At 44.5% G+C, this 16,993-nt stretch overlaps 1 pseudogene; it reads left to right on the forward strand.

The window, feature by feature from the left end:
- The first annotated feature begins 213 nt into the window (after window positions 1–213).
- The window catches only part of LOC119405409 (uncharacterized), a 30,594-nt pseudogene continuing 13,814 nt past the window's right edge, over window positions 214–16,993 (forward strand).

Below are 16,993 nucleotides of genomic sequence, written 5' to 3' on the forward strand. Positions count from 1 at the left end.
GGTAATGTTCTTCAGAACACGTGCGAGTTTCCAACACAACTTGGGCAAGGCATCATCACGCACTATGACTATATTGCCTTCAGCAATACTAGTGATGTCCACCACTGGCCTATTATGGGCGCTTCTAAGGAGTAATAAATATTCCTTGTACCAGCGATTCCAGAAGTCTTTTTGCATCTTTTGTCTCTGTATCCATGTTTTAAGTAGCTCAGTATGGGAGCTAGGTACCACGGCTACAGTTTGTAAGTCAGGAAGTGCCGTCAGTCGCTTGCCATGCAAGAAATGGGCAGGTGTCAAGACTTCTGGTTCCTCTGGGGCAGGATATGAATACGTCAGAGGTCTACTGTTAATGATGGCTTCAATTTCTGCTAGGACCGTGCACATTTGACCATAATCTAGAAGTGCCCTCCCTAGAGCTCTCCTCAAGTTTTCTTTCACTGACCTCACCATACGCTCCCAAAATCCTCCCCACCAAGGAGCGCGGTCAGCAGAGACCGGGTTTCGGCACCAGTGTAAAATCCAAAGACTTCGCTCTAATATATACCGGGTTTAAGGACAATACGCCTGAAGATACAGAGCAGCGCGTCCCAACGCTGCCGTTTATTCCAGTACCAAAAAAACCAAAGCCTCGCGTGCCACGCGCCGTTTCTCGCCCCCTCTTCTTCTAGCGCGCGCTATGTTTTCTGTTATTAACAGGTGTACCAACTAGCCGACCAGCGGATTCTTCTGGAGTTCTGAAACAATAATTTATCTGTCTCAACTGACTAAATGTGTCACTTTAGTGTCCTTTAACATGGTGCACACATAATTCGAGTACTGATGATGGCACGAGCCCAACATTTGCGTCTTTCCGTTGTATCTCTCCAGCCACGCGTTTTTGGATCTCCTCGCTGCCGCCGGCATGAACCCTCACATCGCCTTCGGCTTGAACCTGATCAAGAGCAACCAGATCAGCAAACTGGACGCCCACCGCTTCTACGGAAGGCTCCACCTGAACCTGAAGGAAGTCAGCCCTGCCTTGATCCTCGAAATTGCCGTGAGTGCGAGGTTTCCTACAAAACGGTGTCATCCTGCAAACAGCACTGTGTAGAGGTAACCGCATTTGGTCGTTTGGACATGGCTTCTAGACTATACCTTATTGGACGAAATTCAAGAGCAAGGTCATCAGGAGTTTTATTAGATCTTGGTGTACTTATGAACCTTGTAGTCATGCGTGGCGTACCGCTGAATTATGCAAGCATGGTATATCTGCCTCAACGAGCTCCCTGTATCTTTTTACATTGCTGACTTTGTTGTTGTGGTACCCTGCTGATGAATACAAATAGACGTGTTCAATTTATAGCCAAGATGCCTGTCTTTTTTTTTATGAACACGTAATGAAACGAGCAGGTGCACTAAAAGTTCAGATAGCAATGGTCAAGAGTAGTCTGGTTCCTGTACACTATGATACAACCCTCATACGCCTAGAGTCGCGCTCAAGAGCGAAACTTCATTAGGCGTTATTAGTTACAGTTCATTTTCACGTTCAATTAACTGATGCAGCCACTTTCAGGAGTAAGGATATTTGAAACCATATTCACTTGCCCGTTCCGATTTATACGCCGACTATTCTCATCGCTTAACACAGCTCAGCGTTAAATGTGCAAAATGATTAAGGATGATCTTAGTTATGGTATCAAGCCCGTAAGGATGGTTCAAAAACGAGTAGGCTTTTTCGTTGTCTTAGCACTTTCTAGGAAGACCAAGGTTGAATACAAGCATCTTGTTCGTTTCCTGAGAATGAACATGATGTGTAGCTGCACATATTCCTGTTCAAACAGCGCTGCTATCGCGAGCGCTCCGAGTATTATTTCATACTTAAGGCTGGGCTAAGTCGACACTTTAAGTAAATAAAGGACACAAAACAAAACAGAAGACGAGAACGTTGAGCGCAACCTCCTCGTCCTCTCTTTAACTATGAACGCCAATGAACGCCTATTTCTGAACACCTATGAACACTTATGAACAACTATGAACACCTGTCAGCAACTAACACACCTATCAACAACAATGAACACCTATCAAATACTATGAACCCCTTGTAGCTTTATCCAGGGTGTTTTCGCATTTAGGTTTGTCAGAGTAACTCGGACGGAGCGAACGCTGACAAGAACAACTCCCACGAAGCTGAGAAACAAAACCTGAGACACCACACTAACATATCTAAAAATCTCCGCTTAGAATATGATGTAAAGGAGTTTCGGCGCTTTGCCCTCGATGCCAAGGCTAGGAGTGACTGACAATGAGTAAGTTCAGAGGTTCATAGAGCACACGACACCCCTGTCAACATCATCGCGCAGGACTCGTGCAAATCGGAGGCCGTCAAGAGCCACCCGGGCACTTGGAGCGCCTGCAAGTTCGCCGCCAGCACGATCGCCAGCGGCAAGGGATGCAAGCATGCTCATGACGACCACGAGGAGGACCACGGCACCTGCAGACCCGAGATCGTCTCGCACATTTTTAACGTGAGGGCCCATTCCATAGGTCTATACACACGCATTGTTCCAAGGTTAGTGGTAAATGTATCCCTAAACCAGTCGTCATCTCAATTGGCCGTAGGAAATTGCAGGCATGGAATGCGGCTAGAACAGCGTGATTTGTCTAAAACGCGTCTTTGTCGTGAGCCAAGTTGAGCCAAGTTAGCCAAGTTGAGTAACGAAAGATTGCTGCACTTTGCATAGCACTCGATGTGCAGTCACTATAGAAGTCTGATAAGATGGACGTTACCTGCAGGTTTCGTAAATATTATGGGTAACCTTAGCAGTACGATTGTATGCTGATCAGTTTATTATAAATGACCGATAGTTCGTCACTGCGTTACAAGAAGTGGTGACGTAACGTTTGACTCGAGCTTTAGGCATCTGTATAATGACCCGCGCAGCATTATCAAGAATAAAAGGTCGAAAGCGTGCGGGATACAAGAAACAGTACATTGCCTAACGCCGAGCACGCAACTTCTATTTCAAATGTGCTGTAACCATTCTACGCGACAAAAAAAAAGAGCGTTTTATGTTTCAACGGCTGAAAACTAAGATTGGGCTGAAACTAAAATTTTCGCGAGATCCACGTTCGGTAAACGTTTGAGTCACGTCCTGGGCGACAGACTTGCGGTAAACCACAGGAGTTCTATGGGTAATCTTAAAGCAGGGCTTCCCTGGTGCATCGTGGCATACGTCTGAGTAGAAGAACGCCAATACGCGCGTCCCTCGACATATGGCACGCGCATTACACCCTGGTTTTCTCCAGCTCGGTGGGACCATTTTGCTAACAATCCTCTCATTCGTGCCACGCAGTACTCCGTGACCCCTGCCCACACACACCACGAGCCCCAGTTCGAGAGCACCGTCTACCTGCGCATGGCGGGCAACCTGGGCACTCGTAAAGCCATGCACTACCTGGAGCGCTTCATCTGCAATTGTCAGGAGGAGCCCAAAAGGATGGCCGCCCTGTGGGCGCTGAAGCAGGCATCCAAGAACCATCCTGAACTGGTAAGCATTCACACAACTACCACAGTGTCGCAGACATGAAGCAGCGCACGCAGAGGAACAGGGACAATGGCAAAGATAACGCCACAGGAACGTATTTGCCATCATACCTGTTGTCTTTCCCATTGTACCAGCACTTGATCGCGTGTTTTCGTAACACATATGGAGAATTTGAAAACTGCCACCCAGAGAGGCGCCTGCTTACAACGCCTGCCTACTCTTTCGGGAACAGGGATGAGAAAGGAGAAAGAAGATAGGAAAGTATATTTAAAAAATGACGAAGACTTGGAGAAAAGTAAGTAAAAACACGAAAAAAAAAAGCCGGCAGATCCCACGCATTGTGGGAATCGATGTAATGCGAAGCAGCCAGCAAAGAGCTGCATACATCGTCTTGTATGTCATTGAGGAAAATGCGTGTCATGGTTTTCATGTTAACTCCTATTATTTATGTTCGTCACACAGTAACGTCGCGCAATACCAACCTAGATCAACCTAGAGAAACGGCCGCCAGGGCACCATGAGCGTGGCACGTAAGTCATGCTGTACATGACATGTGTGTCATGACTTTCATGTTAACTCATGTTATTTATCTTCGTCACACGGTCACGTCGCAAGATACCAATTTCGGTGCATATCAATCTAGCGAAACGGCCGCCAGCGCCCCATGAGCGTGGCACGTAAGTCATGCTGTACATGACATGCGTGTCATGATTTTCATGATAACTCGTGTTATTTATGTTTGTTACACGGTCACGTCGCAAGATACCAATTTTGGTGTATATCAATCTAGCGAAACGGCCGCCAGCGCCCCATGAGCGTGGCACGTAAGTCATGCTGTACATGACATGCGTGTCATGATTTTCATGATAACTCGTGTTATTTATGTTTGTCACACGGTCACGTCGCAAGATACCAATTTCGGTGCATATCAATCTAGCGAAACGGCCGCCAGCGCCCCATGAGCGTGGCACGTAAGTCATGCTGTACATGACATGCGCGTCATGATTTTCATGATAACTCGTGTTATTTATGTTCGTCACACGGTCACGTCGGAAGAGACCAATATTGGTGTATATCAAGCTAGCGAAACGGCCGCCAGCGCACCATGAGCGTGGCACGTAAGCCATGCTGTACATGACATGCGTGTCATGATTTCATGATAACTCGTGTTATTTATGTTCTTCACACGGTCACGTCGCAAGATACCAATTTCGGTGCATATCAATCTAGCGAAACGGCCGCCAGCGCCCCATGAGCGGGCACGTAAGTCAGGCTGTACATGACATGCGTGTCACGATTTTCATGATAACTCGTGTTATTTATGTTCGTCCACACGTCACGTCGCAAGATACCAATTTCGGTGCATATCAATCTAGCGAAACGGCCGCCAGCGCCCCATGAGCGTGGCACGTAAGTCATGCTGTACATGACATGCGCGTCATGATTTTCATGATAACTCGTGTTATTTATGTTCGTCACACGGTCACGTCGCAAGATACCAATTTCGGTGCATACAATCTAGCGAAACGGCCGCCAGCGCCCCATGAGCGTCGCACGTAAGTCATGCTGTACATGACATGCGTGTCATGATTTTCATGATAACTCGTGTTATTTATGTTCGTCACACGGTCACATCGCAAGATGCCAATTTTGTTGTATATAAAGCTAGCGAAACGGCCGTTAGCGCACCATGAGCGTGGCACGTAAGTCATGCTGTACATGACATTCGCGTCATGATTTTCATGTTAACTCGTGTTATTTATGGTCGTCACACAGTCACGTCGGAAGAGATCAATATTGGTGCATATCAATCTAGCGCAACGGCCGCCAGCGCCCCATGAGCGTCGCACGTAAGTCATGCTGTACATGACATGCGTGTCATGATTTTCATGATAACTCGTGTCATTTATGTTCGTCACACGGTCACATCGCAAGATGCCAATTTTGTTGTATATCAAGCTAGCGAAACGGCCGCCAGCGCACCATGAGCGTAGCATGTAAATCATGCTGTACATGACATTCGTGTCATGATTTTCATGTTATGACTTGTCATTTATGTTCGTAATACAGTCATGTTATGCCGTACCAATTTTGGTGCACATTCGATTAACCAAGCGACCAGGAGACCACGAAGTCGTAGGCGGCTAGATAGATAGATAGATAGATAGATAGATAGATAGATAGATAGATAGATAGATAGATAGATAGATAGATAGATAGATAGATAGATAGATAGATAGATAGATAGATAGATAGATAGATAGATAGATAGATAGATAGATAGATAGATAGATAGATAGATAGATAGATAGATAGATAGATAGATAGATAGATAGATAGATAGATAGATAGATAGATAGATAGATAGATAGATAGATAGATAGATAGATAGATAGATAGATAGATAGATAGATAGATAGATAGATAGATAGATAGATAGATAGATAGATAGATAGATAGATAGATAGATAGATAGATAGATAGATAGATAGATAGATAGATAGATAGATAGATAGATAGATAGATAGATAGATAGATAGATAGATAGATAGATAGATAGATAGATAGATAGATAGATAGATAGATAGATAGATAGATAGATAGATAGATAGATAGATAGATAGATAGATAGATAGATAGATAGATAGATAGATAGATAGATAGATAGATAGATAGATAGATAGATAGATAGATAGATAGATAGATAGATACGGTCAAAGTCGCAGAACTTGAAACTGAAACCCGCCCAAGTTCGCTAAGAAATGCTTCGCATTTAAAAAAAATCTATAAACGGGTGGTCACATCAATTTGGTTCATAAAAGTTAGCAGAGCTCGACGGACCTGGTTGCGCCGAACAGCTCACCATCTCGGAAAGAGGAAATCAGCGCCCGTCCTAGTGTAACCGTGTCTAATTAGCACAGTGTTTGTATGGGTGGAGAGGTAATCGTCAAGGGTCGCTCACCAAATTACAATGCAAGTGCGAGGACGGAGTAGTTGGTGGATTCCACGAAAGATCAAAAAAGGGTGTATATTTGATGTTTCCGATTTCCCTGATAATTTTGTATGTTGTGCACATATGACTGCACAGCATGAAATCGCAGTTCGTTTTCAAATAAAAATTTTATTCAACACAGGAAAATTCGACAAGTGTCGCCGGTTGACGACGACCATTTTACGAAGAGTGGGTTTTCGTAACTTCGGAACCATGCTGGCAGCAACTCAAGCTATATATTACAAATATCTTTCTTTTTAGCGAAAGTAGAAGTAAAGAGGAAATAGCTCTTATCATTTCATAAAATTCTGAGGAAATTATGTATTTTTAAAAATTCACGAAAAACGCTGCGTTTTTGAAAATCAGTCAAATTTGGGACGCTATGGCTACTTCTGTGAACATCTTAGCTTGTTCATATTTGCAGTATAAGTAGGCCTTTATGTGAATAATGAACCTCTGCATTTGTATTTCTCTAATAATTTTCAAAGTAGTAAATTTTCATGCTCGAAGCACCAAAAATAGAAAAGTGCTCCTCGATTCAAAAATGTACAATAAAAAAACCCCAATCTCAATTTTGTTCAAAGTCCCCCAAAATGTTCTCAAAGGACTGCAGAATGATATTATGGAAAAACATGTTGTATAATTTTCATTAGAACAAATGCAGAAAACGTCAAACATTGTGTTTCCAGAGCGTGGTGGCCACTGCGTAAAGGACATCTCTAGTAACAAGAAAATACAGTAACACGTCTTTTTTCTTTCCTGAGCTTCGCTAAACAACAGTAATGATCTATGGTCGGAAATTGGGAACTGTTTTGTAAAGAAAAAGACCGTTCCAATTAAATGCATTCGCGTGGTTTGCGACTTCACGCCAGCGTCAGACATCCCTCAGTCCACAGTAGGCACTTTCAGTTGTATCCTCCTTTTCTTTCATCTATTTCAGTTGAGTATAATTCATATCTTGAGTGCTAAAGAACGCATTCCCTCCATGCGTCTCTTATGATGATGTGCTGTGCCAGAATTGAGAGATTGGTATAAAAGCCAAGGTCTCTTCATGAATGGAAATGAGTTTCTGGAGAGCGGTCGCCAAGAGGTGTTGTTTTTGTTGGCCCAAATGTGTACGTTGTCAAACCTTATGTGACCAATGCAGAGTATAAAAAGAATCGACTACGTGAAGATTGGTGGCAGCAGTTTTGGCCACGGACAAAACACGTTTTGTTTGCATTGCATCTGCTTTGTTTTGCATCTCCTTGTATCTCTTGAAGCAGTGCTGGCAGATCTGGTCTCCCTCTTGAATTGAGCGCGCATCCTACTTCATGACCCTCCGCAAAAGAGAGTCGGTCCGATATCTTCTACCTAAAATTCCGCTACAGCGGAATTTTCTTTTTGTTCACCATGAGGCAGTCCGTACAAATTCTCGATTATGGCTATAACGCCTACCCATAGCCACCTTCAGAGCGTAGGACAGTGACCTCATCAAAGTGAAGCACAATTTGGATGCTTAACTTCTATCTCACGTGGTGTTTGGCTGACTGGCACAGCCGTGCTCGTTGCTGTCGTCTGCTCAGGCATGCGTCTATCGTGCCGCGCTTTGCACCTGTCCGCCTAACGCGTGCTACTCCGTTTACACGAAGGCGTGTAGCACGGGCCACTCGATCCGCCACACGATCCGCACGGTGCGGATCCAGAGACCGTGCGGGAGAGCGACGAGCGGTGAAAAATGTATCGTGTAACCAACGCAATCGACACCCCAGCATTTTCTAGTGCAGAGCGACAAAGCCTGGCAAACAATGCGTGGCTGCTGTGCTTAGGTTGCACTGCGGTACTCGCCGTTCACCACTGTCGCCATTTGCAATTTCTCGCATTCTTACAATGCATGATCGACTCAGCTAAACAAATTTCGCGTTTAGCTTCGTTGCTTTTATATGAGCGCATTTACTCAAAAAAATTATCCAGAGGAATGAAAATGTCCGTGCTGGCCGTCGACGAGGAATATAAGTGGTGTCGCAAATGCATTTAATCGGAACGATCTTTTTTTCGTTACAAAACAGTTCCCACTTTCCGACCATAGATCATTACTGTTGTTTAGCGAAGCTCAGGGAAGAAAAAAGACGTGTTACTGTATTTTCTTGTTACTAGAGATGTCCTTTACGCAGTAGCCACCATGCTCTGGAAACACAATGTTTGACATTTTCTGCATTTGTTCTAATAAAAATGATGCAACATGTTTTTTCATATCATTCTGCAGTCCTTTGAGAACATTTTGGGGGACTTTGAACAAAATTGAGATTGGGGTATTTTTATTATAGATTTTTGAATCGAGGAGCACTTTTCTCTTTTTGGTGTTTCGAGCATGAAAATTTACTACTTTGAAAATTATTAGAGAAATACAAATGCAGAGGTTCATTATTCACATAAAGGCCTACTTATACTGCAAATATGAACAAGCTAAGATGTTCACAGAAGTAGCCATAGCGTCCCAAATTTGACTGATTTTCAAAAACGCAGCGTTTTTCGTGAATTTTTAAAAATACATAATTTGCTCAGAATTCTATGAAATGATAAGAGCTGTTTTCTCTTTACTTCTACTTCCGCTAAAAAGAAAGACATTTGTAATATATAGCTTGAGTAGCTGCCAGCGTGGTTCCGAAGTTACGAAAACCCACTCTTCGTAAAATGGTCGTCGTCAACCGGCGACACTTGCCGAATTTTCCTGTGTTGAAAAAAAATTTTATTGAAAATGAACCGCGATTTCGTGCTGTGCAGTCATATGTGCACAACATACAAAATTATCAGGGAAATCGGAAACATCAAATATACACCCCTTTTTGATCTTTCGTGGAATCGACCAGTTTGAACGTTGCACGGAGTACCTTGAAAACTTTGCACAAGCTACAAAACTGGCCTTGATCTAATAACAAAACGGCTCAACTTTACAATACCAAATGCTCGCCTAAACAGGTACCCGCATGAACTTCTCGCCATTTCATACCATATGGCTGATTTTTCTGCAGCTAAGTCAGCGTCGGATACTGCAGAGTCTCTTGCCGTCGCTTACAGGGGAATTACAGGCCATTTGGGAGTTTTCAGCATTAAAAGCTGCTTTTATACTGCCAGAGGAACAGTAGTGCAACTGAAAATTTAAGAAGCCAATGACCTCAAAGCTCACACACCGAGAGACGACATCAAGATGCCGATATTATGATTTACACAGGAGTCTTGCTATTAGGTCGCAAACAAAAATACACAAATAAAAGCAATGAAATGAAAGGATACAACATGACCAAGTAGGACCTGCCTCGTGTCTCGCGGCTTTCAAAGACTTCAGGAGCTCAAGGTACCAACCGACTTATACGTTTCATTGAAAGTTACGTGAAGGCACCCTGTTGAGCCCTCACAACTATTCCACGTATCGTATTTCAACGTGTCATGTCTGTACTTCTCGTTCAATACACCTGCCTCGAAAATCTAACAATACTTAATAAACGAGCACCGAATTTCGTGACCGTGAAATGTGGCCAAGAAGGTTAGGACTTCCGACTAAAGCCTGAACATCAACGCTTTTATTCCGAATCATGACAACCTACATCCAGCGTGTATGTAGAACAGGTCCAACCGCTCTGACATTTACCGACTCTGGTTTCTTGAGTCCAAATGTAAGAGACACCTACTGCTGTGTCCTGTAACTCTCCGTGGCCGACACCTACAATAGCAAAGTCATTTTTTTTCCTCAGTAATATTTTCTTTGATTTTCCTTCACAGGCTCGCGCTATCGCCTTGCCCGTGTTCTACAACACGAGTGAACCCAGCGAGATCCGTATCGCCTCCTTCCTCATCATCTTGTTCAGCCACCCAGAGATGTACTTGCTGCGCCACATCGCTCTGGAAATGCTCACGGAGCCCAGCGACCAGGTGGTGTCGTTCGTGTCGAGCGCGTTCCGCACCTTGGCCAAGTCAAAGTACCCCTGCCACCGTGACCTGTGAGTGAATCGGCAAATAGAAAACATAGGTCTCGCGTTTGCGTTTGCGATGCAGTCGGCACCTGAAGGACCAGAAAGATAACGGTAAAAGAAATCAAGATACGCGCAGCGAGCGAGCGCCAAACCGGAGTGCGGTGCGTGTACACCCTTCACAAACAGAAATACGAAGTTGCTATTCGTGAGAAAACGCGAATTTAAGGTTGTTCCAGTTGGCACTAATGTCCGGAGCAGTTGTTGAGAGCGGCATAGGCACACGTCGTGTGACGGGAATTCAGAAAAAAAACAACAACAACAAATCGTTGTTGTTCAAAGGGGGCCTGGCACAGAGTTGATGTGACAAGGCATTCCTAAATCTTCGATCAGCTTTATAGTTCTTAATTTGCTGCAAAGAATGTTGATTAGCATAAATACAGCCCTTGTTAACTCTCCAGCGGTTCTGCTGAAGGAGGCCCTGCAATAATTTGTGAAAGTTGTTACAAGATATAGGCGATCTATAGTCGATGTTCCTGTGAACCAAGTATTATAGCGCTGTAAGTAGCAGGGTATTCGGTGCGCCTACCTGGACTCTTAATGCAAACACACTTTATAGTACACTGCATAGGTTTGCCATGCAAGAAGCTGCGAATTACCCCGTGCTGCAATGGTGGGTCGAATAAACAAGCGGGTTTTTTTAAAGACGATAGTCTTTCTTGGGATACTTGAACGCAGAAATTCCGTGCGCAGAAACCTCCGTGCGCACGCCTATGGTGTCGTAGACCCGCCACTAGATTTGAAATACGCGCGCTTAACATTTCGAGCATCATCATCATAATTTCGTTTATTTATTTCTTATTCACTCTCCGCTCTGGTCACGTAATCTGCATGACGGCTACTACTACTACTACTACTACTACTACTACTGACGATTGATTCGGAATGTTCCAACATATTATAATCAAGAAGCTTCCTAAGTAAAGGCATAGGTGCCTTGTTATTTCACATCTTATTCGATATTCCAGGCAAAGTATCCGCAATAAATTCGTATTCGAAAACTTGACAATGACACACCCTTACATACCGCACACTTGTGATGCTGCACTCTTCGTTTTACATGAGCAGTGGGCGCACAAATCCCGCTTGCTTTATTGTCATGGTAATTTATTTTCTATTCACTGCTTTTTAACGTAGATATTTAGATGTCTCATCAAGGGTACGGTTAGGTTGCGATCGACGACTGTGAAGAGAAAGCCGACACTGATGTGTTTCAAAACCGCTCGTTATGAAGACACTTCCGATATCCAGTTTTTAGGTTAAACCGCATAGTGATGTGAATAAGTTATGAACTCACTGCTGACTTCACATACGAAACAACAAACGTTCCAAAGAATATTTCTCAATACTTTGTCTTTTTTTTGCAGTGCCCAACACATGCGCTACGTGCTGCCAGAATGGGACCACGACACAAGATTCCGGAGGCCCATAGACAGGGCTTCATCTCACCTAATAATCTCCTCCACATACAGCCGTAAGCCTACTTGCGCCTTTCTTCTGCTAGTGTCATGTTGTTGAATAGCTGCTGCTACACTTCTAACACCTGGCCGTCTCTGACGCGGTGTCCAGTCTGTAGTCGTACCTTCATTATCCTTAAGAATTAATCCAGAAAACGCAGGCTATACGGAGGCTACAGCGCAGCATAAACTCCAAGCATGTGGCACAATTTGTAAAGTGCTGCTTCATTTTCGCCGTCTCGGGGTTTGAAAATAATCAAAGAACCATCGCGGCCCACACTGTTCTGGGATACCGGCTGCATCATAATGCAAGCGTTTCCAGCTGACGTTTCCTCGAGGCCCATTGCGCGACCACGTGTCGAGGCAAATGATGAATGACAGCCGCTGCCCTTGACTGTTGCACAAAGAATGTCCTGCTGTACTGGGCTTCAAAGATATTCGCTAGAATCTTTGCCGGCAGTACCTTACTTCTCATACTAAGACCCTGTGTCATCGAGGTTTGAACGGGCTCCTGCGTCCTCATTTGAAAGGAAGCTCACCATGAAACCTTAAAAAATCGAAACATTCCTTTGAGATTTAGCTGCCGCATTTTCGGTGGAGGCGAAAATGCTTGAGGCCCGTGTACTTAGATTCAGGTGCACGTTAAAGAACCCCAGGTGGTCGAAATTTTCGGAGCCCTCCACTACGGCGCCTCTCATGATCATATCGTGGTTTTGGGACGTTAAACGCCAGCACTTATTCTTATTATTTAAGATTTAGGTCAAGTTTTAATGACTAACTTAACAACTAACTAACGCTGCGGCTGACAGTACCTGCCGACAGCGATTGCTCAATCCGGAAGTGTACGTTATCATCGCGATTGTATTAAACATCACGTATAACGAAATATTAATCTGTATAACTCTGTTGCAAATTTAGGCTGCTGTTACATTAATCCAATGAAAAATAACACGTTCACGTCAATACGGATGGCCCCAGTATATGAACCTCTGAACTGTATTTCGACGCAGCCAAATACGACTACGGTGGCATGACGTCTATGGAGATGATCCGCTCGCACGACAGCTACCTGCCCCGCAACTGTTACGTCATGCTGAAGGACTACAGGGCCGGCCACTCGTACGACACGCTCACCCTGGAATTCGAGAGCTGGGGCATGGACAAGCTGATAAGCAGCATGCTGGGCCCACGACCCGGATCCTCGAAGAACCTCTGGAACTTTTTGGGACGTCGCCGCATCCCACGTGACGCGTCGGCTAAGGAGCGGAAGGAGATCGAGGACTCCGTGAGTGCTTCGAGCCACTGACTGACTCGACTTATTATTAACAGTAAAATATTATGTGCTTTATACGTCGCGCTTAAATCCAACGGAGTATGCTTTTGGTAGCATCAAAGCCCTATATCAGTGTTACGTATGTAGCGAAGTCTTTGATGCTTTATTACTATAAAAAGCGCGCCCTGCATAGCGAGAATATCGCTTCATAATCGCCACTGGGGCCTGTTAGAGTTATCGATGCTCAGACACCCTCCTAAGTGACGTTTCAGTTCTGCTAGGACGCTGTGAAATCACCAGCTCCGTCTTTTTTTTTTCTTACGACAAAAATTACATGGACACTCTCGACGGGGTTTTTGCCGTCGGCGTCGGCATCGCCGTCATGTTCCGTTTAAAGTCCAAATCGGTAACATCACCCCGCGCATCTTGTGTTGCACGCGTGAATAAAAGGGCGCGTGCGCTGGAAACGAACGCAGCTCAAGCAGAAATGGAAAGGGCCGGCCATCTCCGTCGCACGAAGGTCGCATGCTATTCCGTCGCCCCGATTTCGAGGTCTGCCGTCGATGGCTCCTCAAAAATAGAGGAAACGCCCAGCCGGCCGTCTTTCGGTGGGCGATAAAGCATGAAGGGGCGCCGTTGGGGAGGGGTTGGGGGTTGCGCCAATTGATCAGCAACTGCGAACTTTGATCGTAAGGGCACTGGTGCGCACGCTGTCGCGACAGACATCCGAAGACGGCTCACATGCCCATGTACAGGCGTGAGCAAAAGTATACGGACCACAGGACGGCGTGCCAAAATGCATTGCCGCGTCATCTGCCGACCCGGCGACTGCTGTCGAGAGCATCACTGAAGCAGCGCTGCGCATGCGCGTCCCGTCATATCAGGTGGCCTCTCATCTCGCTTTGTCTGAGGTGGCTACGGTGCTCGTGGACAAAACATCAACTGCGTGTCGCTTGCTTTGTTCCATCGCATCTGTGCCATTGTTTTACGTAGCGGCTGCGGCGGGGCCGGCTCGAGCGAATGGCGCGCATCGTTTTTTGCATTAGCAAATTAGCCTAACTAAATACAGCTAAAATCATCTAACCTAGTATAGTCAAGCATAATTAATTAAGTTTTCTGTTGACGCCACACGGCATCACGAGAAAACTCAGCCCAACTTGCTTTTGCCTCATTAAGCCTAGTTCAGCTCAGATGAGCCTAGTTAAGCCAAGGCAACTATAGCCGAACCTAAATAAGCCTAGTTAAACATGGTATCACCTAATAAGGCCCAGCGTAAGTCTAATTAAGCTAACTAATTAAGCTTAGCCCTCCAGCTTTCTATTGCCATGTTCAGCCAAGTTAAGCTTAGATGAGCCCAGTTGAGTCAAGTGTAGCCATATTTATTAGGCACAGCTGAACGTGGTATAGCCCAAATAAGTTCAGCATAGTTAAGTCTAAGTAAGCCAAACCTAACTGTGGCCAATTAATCGAAGTCGAATTCTCCATGAGCCCAGAGAAGCCAAGCTCAGGAAGGCGCTAATTACTCCTACCAAATTGAGCGTAAATCTCAATGATGTCTAATTAAGACTAAAACAAATTATGAGTAATTAAGTAGTGTGAAACCGAACCAAACCCCCCGAGATACCCGAGTTTCATGTTGCGTAGTTATGCTAACGAATCATAATTATGCTAATTAAGCGAAGTCAAGATAGGCAGAGATAAATCTGATCAAACATAGTTGAGCATGGTATCGTCTAATCAATCCGAGCATAATTAAATCCAATTTGACCACTCCTAATTAATCGAAGTTTATCCTAGCAATGCAAGTCGAATTCCTAATGAAGCTAGTGAAGCCAAGCTCACGAAGATGCTGATTCTCAGTGCCTGAGTCGAGCGCAATTAAGCTCGAATAAGCCTCATTAACGCTAATTAAGCTAATACAAATTGCGACTGTTACAATTGTGTGAGATCCAACCAAACGCATCCGAAACACTCGAGTTTATTCAGATTTGCTTAAGCAGATTTGTTAATGCTTAAAGGGGTACTGACACAAAAATTTTGGCCTCGCGTTTTTTTGATGCAATGTGTTGCTGGGGGCCTGTTAGTCATAACACGGCACATCGTTTGCTGCAGCGCGCGACAGATAATTAATTACAGGCTCCTCATTACCGACCAGTGTCAGTTTCGGTTTCAATAACGACAAGCCTCCGGGTGCAACTATCACCACCTAACGGCTGCAGCGCTCGATCACGTCAGCACACAGAAGTGTGACGCACTTCGCGCTGTTCGCGTCGTCTCCTCGCATTCGCACGCTTGCCGCACGTGCTGCGCGATGTCGTCGCCATCATCGTCCTCGTTGTCGTCGTCCTCCTCATCGTCGTCTGTTGGCGACGATTTCCTTGAGACATCAACAGCGCAGCGGCGAGCGCGTCAAAACAAAAATGGCGGCTACGACGTCATCACAACTTGTTGTACCGGCTACAACGGTTACGTAGGGGAAGTAAGGGGGTCACCTCGGGTCACCTCCGAGGGTGTCAATGCAATAGGTGCGCCCTGTAATGCTGGATCGCGCACGCGAACTTCAATATTCATATAAAATACCTTCCAAGCTTTATTCGCTGTCGATATTTCGCAGATGGTACACGCACGTACACGGAAATCGATCCAGCAGGCTATCTCGGCAGCGAAATTTTGTGTCAGTACCCCTTCAATCACTGCTTAATCAGATCTTAATCAATGCTTAATCAAATTTGTCAATGTTTATTGCTGAATCAATCCTGTATTAGATTTCTCTATACTTAACCTGGCTGCGCTTATTTATCCTAATTAGGAGTAATTAGCATAACTATGTCACATGAAACTCAAGTATCTAGGTTGTGTTTTGTTCGATCTCACACAACTTATATAGTGAGACCTAATTATTCTGTCTTCATTAGCTCAAACGAGGCGCAATTGAGCTTAATTCGACTTGGTCAGTGGTAATTAGCATCTTCGTCAGTTTGGCTTCCCTAGCTTCATTGGGAATTCGACTTGCATATTGGATGCATTAATATGAATTACTTAGATGAGGCCCAAATGAATTTAATTATGCTTGGATTGATTAAGCGATACCATGCTAAACTGTGCTTACTCAGGTTTATTTCTACTTACACTGGTTCCGCTTAATTGGCATAATCAGAAGAAATTAACATAAGCACGCAACATCAAACTCTGGAATCTAGGATCGCTTTGGTTCGATTTCAGACTACATAATTAGTCATAATTTGTAGTAGTCTTAATTAGTCATAATTAACGTTTATCGAGCTTAGTAAGGTCGGCCTCCGTCAGAAGTAATGAGCGCCTTCCTGAGCTTGGCTTCTCTGGACTCATGAGGAATTTGACTTGGATTTATTGGCCAGAATTGGGTATGACTTATTTAGAGAACCATGCTCGGCTTAATTAAGCTATACCATGCTCATGTATGCTTAATTAGATTTGGCTATACCTACCTTGAAACAAATGGACTCGTCTAAGCGTAACCTGGCTTAACATGGCAACGTCCATCTGGGCTAGGCTTAATAAGGTTAGGTTAATTAAACTTGCTTATGCTTAGCTTCATTAGGTGATACTATGCTTAGCTAGGCTTAATTAGGTTTGGCTGTACTTACCAACTGAACTGAACTGGTTCATCTAAACTTAACATGGCCTAACGCGGCAAAGACAAGTTGGACGGAGTTTTCTGGTGATGCCATTTGGAGTCAGCAGAAAACCTAATTAACTAT

Source organism: Rhipicephalus sanguineus, chromosome 9 (genome assembly GCF_013339695.2).
Source record: "Rhipicephalus sanguineus isolate Rsan-2018 chromosome 9, BIME_Rsan_1.4, whole genome shotgun sequence".
NCBI classification, from domain to species: domain Eukaryota; kingdom Metazoa; phylum Arthropoda; class Arachnida; order Ixodida; family Ixodidae; genus Rhipicephalus; species Rhipicephalus sanguineus.